Source organism: Rattus norvegicus, chromosome 7 (genome assembly GCF_036323735.1).
Source record: "Rattus norvegicus strain BN/NHsdMcwi chromosome 7, GRCr8, whole genome shotgun sequence".
Taxonomy (NCBI): Eukaryota; Metazoa; Chordata; class Mammalia; order Rodentia; family Muridae; genus Rattus; species Rattus norvegicus.
Genome location: NC_086025.1, coordinates 94948040 through 94964558, shown reverse-complemented (window position 1 = coordinate 94964558; position 16519 = coordinate 94948040). Strand labels below are relative to the sequence as shown.

General features: G+C 38.3%; 2 long non-coding RNA genes across 2 annotated transcripts in view; one reads left to right on the top strand and one right to left on the bottom strand.

Annotated features, from left to right (window-relative positions):
• Nucleotides 1-270: 270 nt before the first annotated feature.
• The window catches only part of LOC120093670 (uncharacterized), a 75483-nt gene continuing 59234 nt past the window's right edge, over nucleotides 271-16519 (bottom strand). The window contains exons 3-4 of the long non-coding RNA XR_005487153.2: nucleotides 5521-5636; nucleotides 271-4051 (exon numbers count right to left, since the gene is read on the bottom strand). This is a non-coding gene — a long non-coding RNA (uncharacterized LOC120093670). The remainder of the gene's footprint in view (nucleotides 4052-5520; nucleotides 5637-16519) is intronic.
• LOC103692925 (uncharacterized) overlaps nucleotides 15552-16519 on the top strand; it is a 41942-nt gene continuing 40974 nt past the window's right edge. The window contains exon 1 of the long non-coding RNA XR_593552.4: nucleotides 15552-16114. This is a non-coding gene — a long non-coding RNA (uncharacterized LOC103692925). The remainder of the gene's footprint in view (nucleotides 16115-16519) is intronic.

Genomic DNA, 16519 nt, shown 5'->3' with positions numbered 1-16519 from the left:
GACTAAGGCTCTCTTGCAATAAGGGCATTAATCCATTCACAAGGCAGGGTCCAATCACCTGTACACAAAGCCGTTCTATCTCAACACAGAGGGAATGAACTTCTCACATACAAATCACCCAAGCTCAAGCAGTGCTTTTATTCTCTTGTATCTCTAGATAGTATCTTATGTCCTTAGAACTTCTTTCGAATGCACGGGTCAGTGGTCAACAATACAGAAGAATCCTGGGGTTCTGGTCTGGAAGTGCTGTAAATAGCAATCAGGACAACATTTTTCCACACCCAACATTGTATTCTTGGGGCAAGGACATAGATAGCTTAGAGGGCAGGAAGGAAGAGCACTAGAATGGGGTATTGTCTACTGTGTAGGAGCTGGTATGCTGGAGCTTTGCAGTGTATATCACATTATACAGTTTTATAACTCTGCAGGGTATGTGAAATGACTGCTACTTTATGACTGCACAGCAAAGCTTAGGGCCTAAATCAACTAAGAAAGGAAGAATTAAAAATCTAAAGCATCTAGTCAGAGGCTGTTATGTAGCAGAAAGGTAAACAATTTATTAAGACATGTCAGAAGGTTTTTTGCTCCCAAAAGAAGACTATCCATCCTTTCCATGTAAGGGAAATCTATATAGATACCCAAATCAGAATGTCACAGAAGAATCTGGCAAAAGAATTTTAAGGGATGTTGTTAATGTGAGTGATTTAAAGAAGCGTCCCTGAGACTGTGGAGACAGTTCAGTGGTTAAGGCAGGCAGGTCTCAGAAACTGAATTCAAATCCTCCGAATCCATGTGGAGCTGAGAATGGAAACATGCTTTGTATAAAACTATTGATCCCACAATGAAATAAGAGATGGGGACAGCAGAATTGCCATAGGGTTGCAGGCTTCTAGTCTGGCAGGCCTAGGGGTGAAATACAGGCAAACTGTCTCAAACCAAAAGGAAGGGAAGGGATAACATTTGAGGTTGTCCTCTAGTCTCCAAAAGTATCCTGTAGCATGTGCAGCCACATGTCCACAAACATGAGTTTGTATGTACCCATACGTGCATATTAACATGCACACATAAACATACATCTACACAATAGACAAAATAATACATTTTTAAAATATGTGAGAAGCATTTGGATAGATGATATTATTCCCTTTCATCCAACAGACAGCTGTAAATCCTAGTATTTGGTCACAAAGCACAGCAAAAACAGCCCCATGAAGAATTCTCCTAGGTGAAAATTTTTAATGTTATTATTTTCTGTAAACCCAGACAACTAGGCATCTGATAAATTAAGGTAGCAGGGTTTTTTAAAGTTAAGTATTGGAAAAATGGAGCAATAATAAGTTAAAAATAGAAATTAAATCTTGGAATTAGTGGAAAGACAATTGTTATCACAATCTATTGGGTCCAAATGTATAACTAGAGAGAAACATATTGTGTGAATTTTCTATTGCTTTTTCTATGAATAAATATTGTTTGGATTTTTAATATTATAATACAATTTAACATTTCTCCTTTTTCTTCCTTCCACATCTCCCAAGTCTTTAAATTCATGACTTTTTTTCATTAATTGTTGCATGCATATATACACATACTTTTATTATGTACAGACATATACATATACAGACATAAACATACATATACACTCACATATATACATAAATATTCCTAAATATACCCTGTTCAAAATGTACACTATTCCTTTTATATATGTTTCTAGGGTTGATCAGTTGGTGTCAGATAACCAATCAGTGTGCTCTTCCCTGGGGAAGAGCATCTCTTTCACTCCTAGCGTTCCTCACGTATCAATCGTTCCTTGTTTAGGGTAGAGACCTCATGGACTCCATCCACTTCAGAAGTTCATTGCTATCATCCTTTTTCGTCCTTGTTCATTTCACATCCGACAGTCAGGTTGGTTAGACCTTTTGAATGTAGCTTCTGATGTTACTAGGAGAAACTGTCTCACAGCAACAAAGTGAGTGGTTCCAGTTTAGATGTGGGGGAGCAAACTCAGAAGCAAAGCAGGCGGGAACACAGAGGACAGATACACACAAAAGGTAAATATCCAGAATCAGAAAGTGGCATAAGAGAAATAACATGAAGGTCCAACATATCTCTTCAAAAAGACTGTTAAATAAATTAACTGTGGCACTCTTGCTGGAATTAGACAATGCTATTCAACAGGAGCAGAGTGGAACACCTTTCATATAAGCACCATTTGTCTATGTCTCACATTCTATCCAGTACACAGCCAGTGTGAAATGGATCCAAACAGCAACCACCAAATCCATCCAGGATACTGATAGGTTAATGGATTAACATAAGCTGTCTCAGATAGTACCGAAAACCTCTCCACATTCTGAGACTCAAAAGACTATTAGGAGGGGGATGTGCATACTTCCCTTCTCCGGCCACACAGTAGTTAATGTGTGGTTTGCTCTGAAGTCTCAGGTGTGAGCTCTGGGTGAGACAAGCTCATCTCTCCTGGTTCTAGAACAGTCCTGTGAGTTCTTCTCCAGTCTCAAATACCAGGGCAAAACGAAAACAAAACAAAGCAACAAACAGCAACAACAAAACCAAAAACCAAAACAAAGAAAATCAGTTTCTAGTCTTGCAGGAGAAGACTGAACTGGACTCTATAGGGTTTGGTGAATCTGTGTGTATCAGACACAGTTAAAGATAAGTTATCTATTACCTTTTGTTATAGTCCTGATTTTGCCAAACGGTGTGATAACTCCCAGCAATACTTCCCTATATTGCCAGAGTCACACAGCCAATAAACATCAGATCAGAAAAGGATATAACCCCAGCTCATCTGAGTTGCCTACACATTTAAAGAGCCTATCTCATCATTTCCTAACACTGGACAAGTAGGCTGCCTCTCTTGTATGCCCCCTTTCTATGTCCCACCTTCACATTCTGGGTTGGCCCAGGAATTGTTGTATCGCATTATGAACAGCGAAGGCCAGGAAGGGTCAAAGATGAGCGAAGAGCAACCCCCCACCTACCGCTTCCTACAGCTGCACCACTGTTTCTTTCCTCAGATGAAGTTCTTGCTGTTATGTAAAAGGAATGTTACACAAATGCCACCAGCATGAGTTTCCTTTTAAAGAAGAAATAGAAGAATGAGGCGTTTGGGTTTCCTTTGTTTGCCTGTAGCACCTATGTTAAGAATTTGTGCTTAAACCATGACTCACTAATTCTTGGAGCAAAGTACAAGGAAGTGAACAGATATAATACTTCTGTGAGATGTGGGCAGGAGCTTGTGTGGGAAAGATTGAACTGGAACCGTTAAGGCAAAGTTTCATTCAAAACCTAACAATCTACCCCGCCCTGCCCCTTCCCCAACAGTTCCCAACATGACTGGTGTTCCAGAAGCCCCATTTTCTGTCTTGCATGACTATCAAATATTCAGACATGTGATATCTAGTTTCTTTGTATGCGGTTACTTGTTGAATTGTTAAGGTTTATAATTATTAACTGAATCACTGGCTTGCTATTCAGTAGGCAGTTGGATTGGGAACAGTTATTTACAGAACAAAAACAGATGGCAGGGCAGGTAGTTTAGATTATAGTACAGGGCAAATAAGCTTGAAAAGTACTGAGTTTTTGCAGACTGCCTGACATTAACACTTTCAACTAAAACCACTGCATTTTAATTCCCTTGCTCTATAAGCACATAAGCTACTGGTAGAAAAGATCCTGCTAGAATACTGACATACTAGTTCTCAGTATATCAAGAAACATTCTTAGAACGAGCTTTCTAGAAAGTTACCATTTCGGTAACCCTCTACTTCCCCACCTTTTCATCACCAGCAATGTGGCTGCCTAGAATATTCTCAGTGTAATTCACTGGCACCAGGGAGTTGCATGAATATAAGTGAGTCAGCCTGCTGGCTACTGTGATCCACAAGTGGGATGCATAGGTGCTCAGGATGTTTGCTTTGGAAGGATCTCACCCAAAGAATGTCTTTCCTTTGCATGAGACAATGAAGAGTGGGAAGTCACTCTGGGTGTGATTGTTTATCTCTCTTCTTTCATATCCATTGCTTAATTCCTGTGAAAACATAAGTCCCGAAGCAAAGATAGATTAAGAATATCAGCTAGAAGGACGCTATAGATGAGGACAAAAATCACAGATGCCTCTGCTTATCCACTCATAAAGATGTAATGTTTATTTAAAAAGAAAAGACTTTCTGCAAACTCTTGTCTTGCATGGACTGGAAATCAGAAATCTGAGTTATTACCCAGTAGTCCCTGGGTTATCAAAATGATACAACCCGCGAATACTTCAGTACCTTTCCAATTCTGACTCAAGACTCAACAGTACCATTTCCAAAAGCACCACCGTCAAGACCTCAGGATCACCATCAGTACTACCACCACCAAAACCTACCACCAAGGTCACATGTAAGTACTAAGTAACACAATAGCCAAAATTGTTTTATGTAACAAGATGATTGGTGTGTCTTGCTCTGTGGCTCAAGACTATCAGGGCAGTAAGCCAACACTGATGTAATTCTCCTTCCTTTCATTGATGGCAACAGAATGGCCAATCTCCCATGGTCAACTGAATTCAAGCTCAGGAAACAAAGAGAGGCCCATGTAGACTGCATGCTCCTTTTACTCCTATCCATTTGACATGTAAAAAAACATTCCCTTAAGGACTCTTAAAAATGGCCCTTCAACATCTTCTTGTCTGGAACTGAGTAAGACGGCTTTTTTTCATGGTTGAGGAAGGCTGCAGAATGAGAATTCAGAATCTGCAGCATTTTCTATGTAACATTGAGAAGGGAAGAAAGGCACAGTTGTAAAGTGCCAGCTATTATGACAGCAAAGCTGCTTCTTACCAGAGATGCAGAGTTGTCTCCAACCAACCAACCAACCAACCAACCAACCAACCAACCAACCAACCAACCACACCTTAGGATGAGTTTTCCATTGCCTTCATAATACGCCATTGTCACTGTTCAACAAATTTTATGAGAAATCAAACAAAGGTTATGAAAAGCAAAACCTTGACTTTTTTTTTTCTGAATGCCTGTCTGCCACTGGATTTAAAGATGTAGAAGAATAGGGATAATGACTGTCATGTTCACTATGGCACTTGGGCATCCAGCACAAGGTTGACATGAAGTATACAGTTCACCTCAATTAGATGTAGCAATATATGAGCAAAAACCATCTTTGAGGTGAACTAGAGTTTAAGAATGTTAGTCATTGCCATGGAGAGGAGAGGGAGTTACTTTGTTTTTACATTTGTTTTGTTTTATGAGTGTATGTAAACACATATGAATTGGTTGTGCACAGCATATAAATGATTATCTTTTACAGTACTATTCGAGGCATGATTAAAGTTTCTCTGTTCTTTCCATTGCACTGCATCATTATCCTTCAATGTTACATTTGCACTTCTCACGTTCTGCTTTTGCAGATTGCATTTGAAGTGTTAGAGAGTGGAAAACACCACAGTGCTTCAAGGTTTTCTTTCTCAATAAAAGTTTGAGAGGATGGGGAGAGCCTTACCATATTACTTCTAAGTGAACTCCTGTGCTTTCAATAATCTTCTTGCTCCTGCTGTTCCTCTTCTTCCTTCCCTCGTCCTTCCTTCTTTTCCTCCTTTTCGTCCATCCACTGTAATCCTAAAAAGTGCAGGATTTATCTTTTGTCTCCATTTCAAGAATGATAAAATTATACTGTATTTTAATATGTAAATCCAAAATGCATAGCAAATTGCCAGCACTGTGTGGAATTTGGTTACACTGAAAAAAGTCTAGGTTAACGGATGATCATCTGTTATTTTCTGTTTTAGGAGGAAAGGAGAAGAAACCAACAGAGAGAGAGAGAGAGAGAGAGAGACAGACAGACAGACAGACAGACAGACAGACAGACAGACAGACTAGGGGCATCTGTGTGACTTTACTGAAGCTGCCTTAGATTATATGAGTAGGTATGCACATCTCAATAGGGTGGTTTTTAGGAAGCCTGAGATAGATTTTATTTTCCACAGATTGGTGTTGACAGTATCCCCCATTTCATAGATATTTTCCCCTTTATCTCTGCTACATTTAACATATCTGATCCATGGATTTTGTTCTTGAATCTCTGCAATATGTAACTGTATTCTGTGACCACGGAAATTACATTTTCCTTTATTTCTAAGACTAAGACAAAAATCATGTTATATCCTTCCTCCTTCTTGTTGTCTCAGAGAGCATGCTTATAAAATCTAGTCCTAAATTGTAAGACAGTTCACATCTCCCCTCCAGGGGACATAACTGACAGCAACAACTAGGGTTATCCTGACCATTATCTGAATAATTTTCTTGGATGTGGATTGTCTAGTCCTGGTCTCTCCACCCACCACTCCAGCTGATGCCACATTAAGTAAACATTCCTTGTGAAGCCTGCTTAAGTTGAAGTCTTATGAATAAAATATAAAATAAATAATTCTTGTTTTAAGTTACCAATTTTTGAATGGCTGTCATACAGTAGTAGGTAACTGGAACAAGTCCGTTGCCATGAGATACCTGTATCATGTCTTCTCAACCGTGTATTTGTTTAACAGTGAAGTAGGTATTTGTATTTTCAAATGCATTTTTGAAGTTCTTGTTTCATAAATCAGTCATTGTCAACCTCAACTCCAAGTGTAAAATATGGCTTGTACATGCACTGTAGACTGTTGGAATGGTGACTGGAAGCTCTTGTAGACGTCATTAGAAGAACAAAGTTGAAGTCTTGTAATAATGGTGATTACTTTTCATTAAAGTAGGCTTCAAAAAGGAAGCAAAGATCATTTGTAAGTATCTAGATAACATTATCATCAGTTTTGAAAGGATTTTTAATTCATGATTTACTCATCTCTCTGTCATTCATCTACCCTACCATACATACATCTATCTGTTCTTAGCTCATTTATCTAAGAGTTAATTTGACTAATGATATTTTCATGCAAAGGAGGGAGGAGAAAATTTTTATTTTTAGAGTTTTGACTAAGAGTTGACAATTGATCCACACCATACATTATCATTAAGAAAGGTCAAAGGTGCGGTAATGGGGGAAGGATGGGGAGGGGAACACCCATATAGAAGGGGAAGGGGAGGGGTTATGGGCATGTTGGCCTGGAAACCGGGAAAGGGAATAACAGTTGAAATGTAAATAAGAAATACCCAAGCTAATAAAGATGGAGGAAAAAAAAAGAAAGGTCAAAGGTTTCTCAATTGAGGAGGCTGACAGAGAAGACTTTAAGAAGAGGATGAGACTCAGGACATAAAGCCTAGTGAGTCAACATCCATGAAATAAATAAAAGAGGATCATGTAGTCAGATTGATAGCTGGAATATTACTCAAGTCTAATTAAATTACTAATTCTGCAATAATTTAGCATGTGCACAGGCATTAAGTTCTAACACTATATTATAAACAGAGTGTTTCATAGGGCAAGAACCTGATTCCTTACCTTAGCAGAGCTTACATTCAATGGGGGAAACAGAAAATGTACCTATAAATTCATAAAAATTCATTTAAAAATGGAATAAGTGCTCTGAAGATAATAAGTCTAGGTTATAGATGAAATCTGTTTTTATCTGTATAGACAGTATTAAGGGTTGACCAGTGAGAATACATTTTGAGGAAAGGTTCACAAGGCAAGGAGACTGAGGGAGGTAGTGAATGGCGAATGGCATGCTTTGCAGGCACAGATGCCTGAGGTAAATTCCAGTGTTGCGCGAGCAGTACAGATTTATGAAAAAAGAGCAGAAGGAGCCAGCTTAGGGAGTTAATTGTTTTTCTATCCATTGCTCCTCTGATCCAGCATCCAGAATTCCATCCACACATCCATTCATCTATCACCAGGGTTGATAGCTCCCTCATAACCAGACCTGTCCTAAAGATAAGAGTTACAAAAATGAAAAAAACAAAACAAAACAAAACAAAACAAAAAAAAACCAACTCAGCAATCTCTGTACTGTGGGAGTCATTGTCAATTCTCCCAGACACTGAGATGAGCTGTCATGTGATTAAACACTTACATTATCGGTAAGGAAGACGCAGCACAGAGTTTAAAGACCCAGCCTGACATCACCTGCACACTCAGTCGCAGAGCCCCAGCACTTTATCTTCTCTCTTTAATCAGGAAAGCATTATGTATGACCCAGTTTTCCACACTCATTTCCTCAGTGGAGCAACAATTACAGTTTATCTATAGCAAATGCTCACAATTTTAGATTTCTTTAATTAGAGTATTTGAAATCGGTGTTATTTTAGTTGTAGTTATCTCAGGAGCTGTTACTTCTAGAGAATGAACACCAAATGAAATAATGCCCAAGAAAGCACTTCATACTGCATGCACTGCCACACAGATGTGAGTTATATATAGTCTTCTATTAGAGGGCATTGCTTCATGTGTTAACGTGAATTCAGAGTAACTTCTGGATTGATGCTTTAAAGACATTTTACATTGTCTTTAGAAATGGAATTAACCCATAGTTGTCAGTTAAGAATCATTCAAAGACTGAGATGGAATATGTAAGAGACCAAGACATACTCTAGTAATTTCTGAGTAGCAACAAATTGTGATGGCTCACGAACAGTTGGCCACCCTAAGGGAATTCTCTCAGTAATTTAAACATACTCAGAGAGAATTATTATTTTCCACCTTAGGAATGAGAAGCATATGGTTTAAGGAAAGAAGACTATTCTTTTGGGAAAAAGATGCAATATTATCTGAGGGTAGGTTATGTGATGAGTTTAAAGTATCATTGGCTATTTTTTAATGTGGTCTTTGGACATTTACGTTTAATGTCACTTGTTCACATAATGTCTTTAATTTTGTTCCTCCTGTTGAGCAGTTGACTCCAAATTGAGAAGCACAAATATCTGTGTTAGACTAGAGACTATGAATGATAATTTGTACCTTGGAGCCAGGATAATCCGTGTTAGAACTCTTAGACCATGTCTCTGTGATGACCTGTCTGTCTATGTATGTATGTATGTATGTATGTATGTATGTATGTATGTATGTATGTATGTGTGCATCTATCTATCTATCTATCTATCTATCTATCTATCTATCTATCTATCTATCTATCTATCTATCTTTCTATCTTCAAAGCAAATAATCAGTAGTGTCTAAATACAAGCAGATTATTGGGACAAGTAAGCAAATTTCTCCATGTGAAGAACTTAGAAGAATACCTGACAAAGGCTCAGAATATGTAAGCTAATATATGTCTTCTTGTTTCAATCTACCACTGGGATGAAAAAGCAGGAGAACGAAGGCTCTGACCTATTTAATTGCTGTTTCTCTTGTGCTGGCATCGTGGGTAGACTGAGTGAGTAACCTGTCTGGATACAGAACAGGAAAAGGGAGGTAGAAGATATAAAATGAAAGAAAAGGAAACAAACTTAAACCAAAACCAAACCAGGATAAGTAGTATGTTCATAGGATATTTTAAAGGTTCAAAACTAGGGCAAATATTTCACGTCAAATATATGGTGTACAATAAATAAAGGATCTTCAAGCTAAGCTTCATTAATCATTTTATAAAATCATCACTTGCTAAAGACATATCATCAAACATGATAATCCCTCTAATTTGTTCATCAGCAAAACCTGGAAATTATAGTGATAGTAAATTCAGATTGGAATACATAATAAATATTTAAAGGTGAGTTAATGTTCATTTTTGTCAACTATATTTAGACTTCAATATTTTCCAGAGATTGGGAAAATGCTAACTATTAAAATGTATACTAAAACATGTATATGGGGTACACAAGTTTATCATAGTATCTGGCTCCAACACAACTTAGACTGACTTTAATATCTGTAGCTATTGAAATGAGACCTGGTGAACAGAGGGTCTTTGCTTCATTTGTGTGGAAGGGAATGTGAACGCAGGAATCTAGAACCATTGTGCTTCTGCCTTCTGAACTCTGTCTCTTTACTATTTAATCAATAACCACTTCCTAGATTTGGATTAGAAAATATTAGGACATTTAGTAAATAAATAAAAAAATGTTAACCTCAGTTGGAATCACATCTTAATTTATAGCATGCTACTAAGTTACTGAAGTGTTTGTGGAGGATTTTGATGACAAGCTCCACAATATTGTAGCACGGCATCCACTTATATTGATGGGAATCATTGTGATGAATCTCTTACATTTGAGAAGCATGCTAATGAGAACCTCACCCATCCCAAAATACTAATTACAAAGCCAAGTTAACAAGAAGAGTGCCACGGACATCTCTGTCTGGTGCTTGCATACTTACTAAACAGATGGCTTGCGGAAGTTTCTCTCTTTGAACTTCATTGCTTATAGTTTGTATACCATGATACAATATATACCAATATTGCATATTATGTCATTGAAACAAGAGTTATTGATGCTTTACTCATACAGAATGTATTACTTTGTATTTACTTTCTCTGTATTACTAAAAATACATTCATGAACTTCTGAGGGACATGGACCATATATAAACTTTGCATTATAGTAAGTTTTGTGAAGGAAAATCTTTGTATCTTTTCTGCCATCATAGCTCTTGTGGCTGGTGGTTCAACAAAAGTTTATAGTAGTCTGTTTCCTTCAGGTTTTGATCAAAGTGTGCACGTTTGGAAGTAAGTAATGGGTTTGAATCTCTGTTTTTTTTTTTTTATTAAGTAGTCAGATGATTTGGGACAAGTGACTTTAAACCAAGAGACTATTCTTTATTCGTGACAGAAAGATGACAATAGTAACAGCCCAAAGTAAACCATGTTAAAGTTAACAGTGCTTGGAATGTGACCCAAGGATGTTGGTTATCTCATGGGGTCAGTATAAAAATACCTGTCATGTATGAAAAGTTTAAGCATTACTTTGAGGGATGATCTGGGCCACGATTCTCACTGGGAATCCCAAGTGAGTTGCTTCCTCTTCTGGGTATCTGGCATGGTTGGATCTGGGGACGATCCAAGCCTTTGAAGGACTCAGTGAGAATGCCTCACCAACTGCATTCTCAAACACTCTTCTTCTGGCCCACTTGTAGCCCTTTGGTCTGCAGCGATAGCATTTGGGTCCAACTGGCTCCCATCCACATTCTAGCCTTTCTGTAGAGGACAGTGGTCTCATTGTTGAAGCTGGAGGCCCACGGGACACAGAGCTCCTGTCCTCAGGCTACCTGTGGCATTTCGTTCTCAGAATATTTTCCTGTTCTTCTCAATGCTCTCACCGACAAGCAGGACCAAAGGGAAGAGAGTACTGGCAAAGTGCCACAGGAGACAGATGAACTGTGTGAACCAATCCTCTTGGATGAGTTATTCCTTTTTTTTTTTGTACAGAAGGAAGTGTATGAAAAGTGGTTCTTTCCTTTCATCTACACTGGTCCTCCTAACTCATGTTGACTCAAGAATGTCACAGTCTTAGCATGTAACAAGACTTTTTTTCTTGTTGGTGGTGCTTAGGAAAGAATGTAAAATAATATCAGTTCTAATGGAAATCCTTTCTGGATATGTCTATCATCCTTTAATTATACATAGTTGCCATTCACTAAAAATATATCTGATTTCACTTGCTTCTCCGTTTGTTTCAAATCTTTATAAGAACATTTTGAACAATGAGTTAACATTCCTGGCTTGCAATGTAAAAAACAAAAAACCAACAACATAGTATTAAGAGGAGTTAAGCAATTTCACTCAAAGCATCTAGCTCATAATGGTGGCTTTTCAATCAGGGCTTAAGTTTGTCTGTGTCTGAAGCCATGTTCTTTGTGTTTCCCACATTACCTGTTCACAAACCATGTCCTCATTAGTAATTATAGTGCATATTTCCTTTCCAGAATGTTTACTTTATCTTGCATTGTAAACACTCCACTTGTTGTATCACTTATGTGCAATTATATATGAGGAAGGCATATTGCTATTTCATTTTCTTACATGCACTTAATGCATGTAAAGCGACTATATGAAGACAATATATTGCTGTCCTGTTTTCTGGAAGAGGACACTGGAAAACAGCTACTTTTTTCAAGGCTGTATACATTACCTTGTGGACTTGGTACTGGAGTCAAGGAATCCTATTTCCTTTCCTAGTTACCTATGCTCTTTAAATTTCATTGCTTCTGAAATCAGTATCACTCATAAAATAGAGGAAGCATCATTACCACTGTATAACATTGTGTCTATTCACCTGCATTATGATGCCTACGTGTAGCATGAGATCTGGAACTGTGTATAGTAGATAGCAGCTCAGTGTTGATATACTCTTTTAGGGCATGTGATGGAGACATGTGAGCTATGTTTTTCTCGTTCTGTACTTAGCACATGTGTGTATAACAGAGGCCAGAGGTGAAGAGATCATATGTCTTCATCTATATTCTGCTTTTGTTGTCATTGTGGCTTCTGTCTTGAATATATAGTTTAGCTCTCTGACTCGTCTTGATCTTCAGTGTTCACTTGGCCTCTCCTTTTGTCTCCTTGTTGTCCATCATGGATTCTCAAATATTTCTTGTGCTTTAGACCTCTTTTCATTTATGTTCTAACATATCCTGATAAACTAGATACCTTACATCCAGTTCTTGCTGGTCATATTATATTAGTTTACAATTTAGAGATAAATCAGCCGCAGTTTAAAAATCCCCATCTTCTCTTTCTATTCTCTGCATGTAAAGTATGAAGAGTATAAGGAACATTCATTCACATTCTCTTTTTGGAAGCACTGTGATCTACATTTCAGAACTTTTGGTCCCTTCAACAAAATTGTCTCTGAGATCAGGTCCAGTTTGTCTATTTATTCTGACTGGCACAAGGGGAATAGCATGTGGGTAGGTATATACCCTTACTAGAAGCAAGAAAAGCTGTGGGAAATGGAAAGCCTTAACTGTAAGACCTTGAGTGTCAAGCACTTGATGGTATATCATCTTGCTTAATTCTGACTCCTTAAGATGTCACAGTCAAAATCATGTCTGTATTTGGGAAAAAAATGAAACCACAGCTGACCTGTATGCAGCCGAACTGTATTCTACTCATAATGGCGGAACCCATCAGAGTGTATGTCTTCAAAATCAAAGACTGTAGCATAAAGTCTCCTTCTTTGGCAGTTCCAGATATTTATACAGACATGTTTTGTCACACAACACTTCTTTCCAAAGGCTTAATGGCATAATTTTTCTTGACTGAGAAGTTTGTTGAAGGTCATCCAGTTATTTCTCATAATTATACTGTGCAAACTTACCAAATGACCACATTTCCCACGTCGGTTGTGTCCCAAATGTCAGATAACTTCATTCTTTTCAAATATATGTACTTGGAACATGACAAATTGTACTGAGCCAAAAGAAAAGTAAGAGTAAAGAACGTCACACATGAACGGAAACCTCTATGACTGCTTGGCTTAGGATCCAGCTTGGGAGGTGGAACTGAACTGTATACATGTATACACTAAGTGCTGTGAATCTTGAACACATTTCACATGACTAACCACAGAGTTGCAGCTTTTCACGAAGTCAGTTACTTTTAATTACCACCATAAGGAAGTGTGCACTGATTATAAAGGAACAATATAAGAAGAATCTCTATTTTTTCCCCAAAGCAAGTAGAGAATTGCTTGCTTCTTTGTCTTTTAACTTAATATATGGTACAGCTACTACATCTTCTTTTACCTCATTTATAACCAAAGAAGAATATCAAATTGATGATGGTTTGGCTCCATGTACCCAATGTCATTTACACATTCTGTACTCCATTCAGTCCTCATAAAACTATACAAAGCCACGCGTCACAGATATTTCTTTAGCTTAGCCTCAGATAACCTAATTGCTAACTCAGACTCTGTATGCATACACTATATACTTAAAAAGTAAAACCCATGTTTGAAATCTCCAATATTTCAATTAAAAAGATGACAAAGTAATAGCTCCCAGAATTAACATCTTTAAATTAAGAATAAAAGTTTCAATCATTTTCTATTTTATCTGAAAGTACCATACGTGTACCATATCACCCAGAGTCCTCTGAGTATTCTATGGGAAGAAATACTTACTACTCATCTAACCACTTTCTGTGTTTTTAAAGTGCACACTTTAGATTTATCCACCATAAAACAAAGATTAGGTGTCTTTTGTAGGCACTGCATCCCAAGGAGTTCTGTGGGTTACTTGGTAACTATAGAAAAAAGAATCCTCAACTTGAAATTCTTAGTTGGCTATACTGGGGAAGACATAATTTCACATAGATCAACTGAGGAATATCGAATGACTGAGAAGCACCTAAAGAAATGTTCAACATCCTTAGTCATCAGGGAAATGCGAATAAAACAACCCTGAGATTCCACTTCACACCAGTCAGAATGGCTAAGATCAAAAACTCAGGTGACAACAGATGCTGTCAAGGATGTGGAGAACGAGGAACACTCCTCCATTGTTGGTGGGACTGCAAACTGGTACAACCTCTCTGGAAATCAGTCTGGAGTTTCCCCAGAAAATTGGACATAGTGCTACCTAAGGACCCAACTATGCACTCCTGGGCATATACCTAAAAGATGCTCCAACATATAACAAGGACACATGCTCCATTATGTTCATAGTAGCCTTATTTATAATAGCCAGAAGCTAGAAAGAACCCACATGTCTCTCAATAGAGAAATCAATACAGAAAATGTGGTACATCTACATAATGGAGTACTACTCAGCCATTAAAAAGAATGACTTCATGAAATTTGTAGGCAAATGGATGAAACTAGAAAATATCATCCTGAGTGAGGTAACCCAATCTCTCTCTCACACACACACACGCACACACACACACACACACACACACACACACACACACACACACACACTAAAACCAACCAAAAAAACCACACAAGGTATGCACTCACTGAAAAGTAGATATTAGCCCAAAAGCTTGGATTGCCCAAGATCAATCCATAGACCATATGAAGCTCAAGAAGAAGGACGAACAAAGTGCCCCACCTGGGGATCCAGCCCATGTACATACAGACACCAAACTCAGACAGTATTGCTGATACCAAGAAGTGCATACTGACAGGAGCCTGATATATCTATCTCCTGAGAGGCTCTGCCAGAACATGACAAATACAGAGACAAATGCTAGCAGCAAACCATTGAACTGAGAACAGGGTCCTCAATTAAGAAGTTTGAGTAGAGGGGCTGGGGATTTAGCTCAGTGGTAGAGCGCTTACCTAGGAAGCACAAGGCCCTGGGTTCGGTCCCCAGCTCCGAAAAAAAGAACCAAAAAAAAAAGTTTGAGTAGAGATTGAAGGAGCTGAAGGGGTTTGCAACAATACCAACCAACTAGAGCTCCCAGGGACTAAACCACCATCCAAAGAGTACACATGGACAGACCCATGGCTCCATCTGCATTTGTAGCAGAGGATGGTTTTGTTGGGCACCAATAGGAGGAGAAGCCCTTGGTCCTGCCAAGGCTCATCACCCGAGTATAGGGGAATGTCAGGGCGGTGAGGCAGGAAGGTGGGTATGTGGATGGAGGAACACCCTCATAGAAGGAGGGGGATGGGGAATGGGATAGGGGGTTTTGGGACAGGCAACCAGAAAAGGGGATAACATTTGAAATGTAAATAAAAATATCCAATAAAAAAAAGATTGGTTTAAACTCAGAATTCTAGAAGCAAGGATCCCAGAGTAATCACTTTCCTTTAAAAAAAAGTGGTCATCACAGTTTCCAGAGAGTTATGTGTTCCGGGAATTTGAAACTGGTACTTGATGGACAGAACATTATAAAAGAGACAGACAGTGTTGGCAGCGAATGGTGAACTTCACCATGAATTTAGTCTGCAGGCCGTGGGTGACATGTGCCTCAGGAGATCTATGACTGTGGCCCAATGCAAAATCATAAATTTCAGATATCATGAGATCTTAAAGTATAAATACATGTGTGGTTCTCATATGTAAAGCTGTAGGTGACAACGCCATGCTGCAGCGTTTAAAGGTTGGACACAGGTGCATGAGCACTGGGAAGTGCTGAAGGATGGATTTATTTACATAGGTTTCAGGACATCAGGAAGGATCCTCTCATACAAGGACGAGGAAGTTGAAGTGGTCCGCGCCTTCTTAATCAACCACCTACATCATGGATCTGCTCCTTTATACATGAGGGCAGGTAAGTTGAATCACTCCCTTTAGCTTAGAGAGTGAAATCTATAAAATTTGGAAAATAATATTATGTCCATTTTAGTATTGTTGTGAGTGATTAAATGGGACAATTAAACATTGATTCATCAGTTTGGCTGCTCAAATATTAGATTACTTTGGCAAACAATGCAGTATGATAATTGGAAGTCCATGGGATTAGGAATCTACTGCTTACCATTTTACTCTTGAAAGGAATGCTTTTGATAAACATTTGTTTGATACTAACATTTGTTAGTAATCAGGTCCCTGTCACACTGCCTATGTATTCCCATAAGGCAAAAGCCACCCCATTTATACATTTATTTCTTCTTAAAACCCCTGTACACACTCCTTAGTTTGATATGCATTTAATTTCAGTGAATCCTGCAGTGTG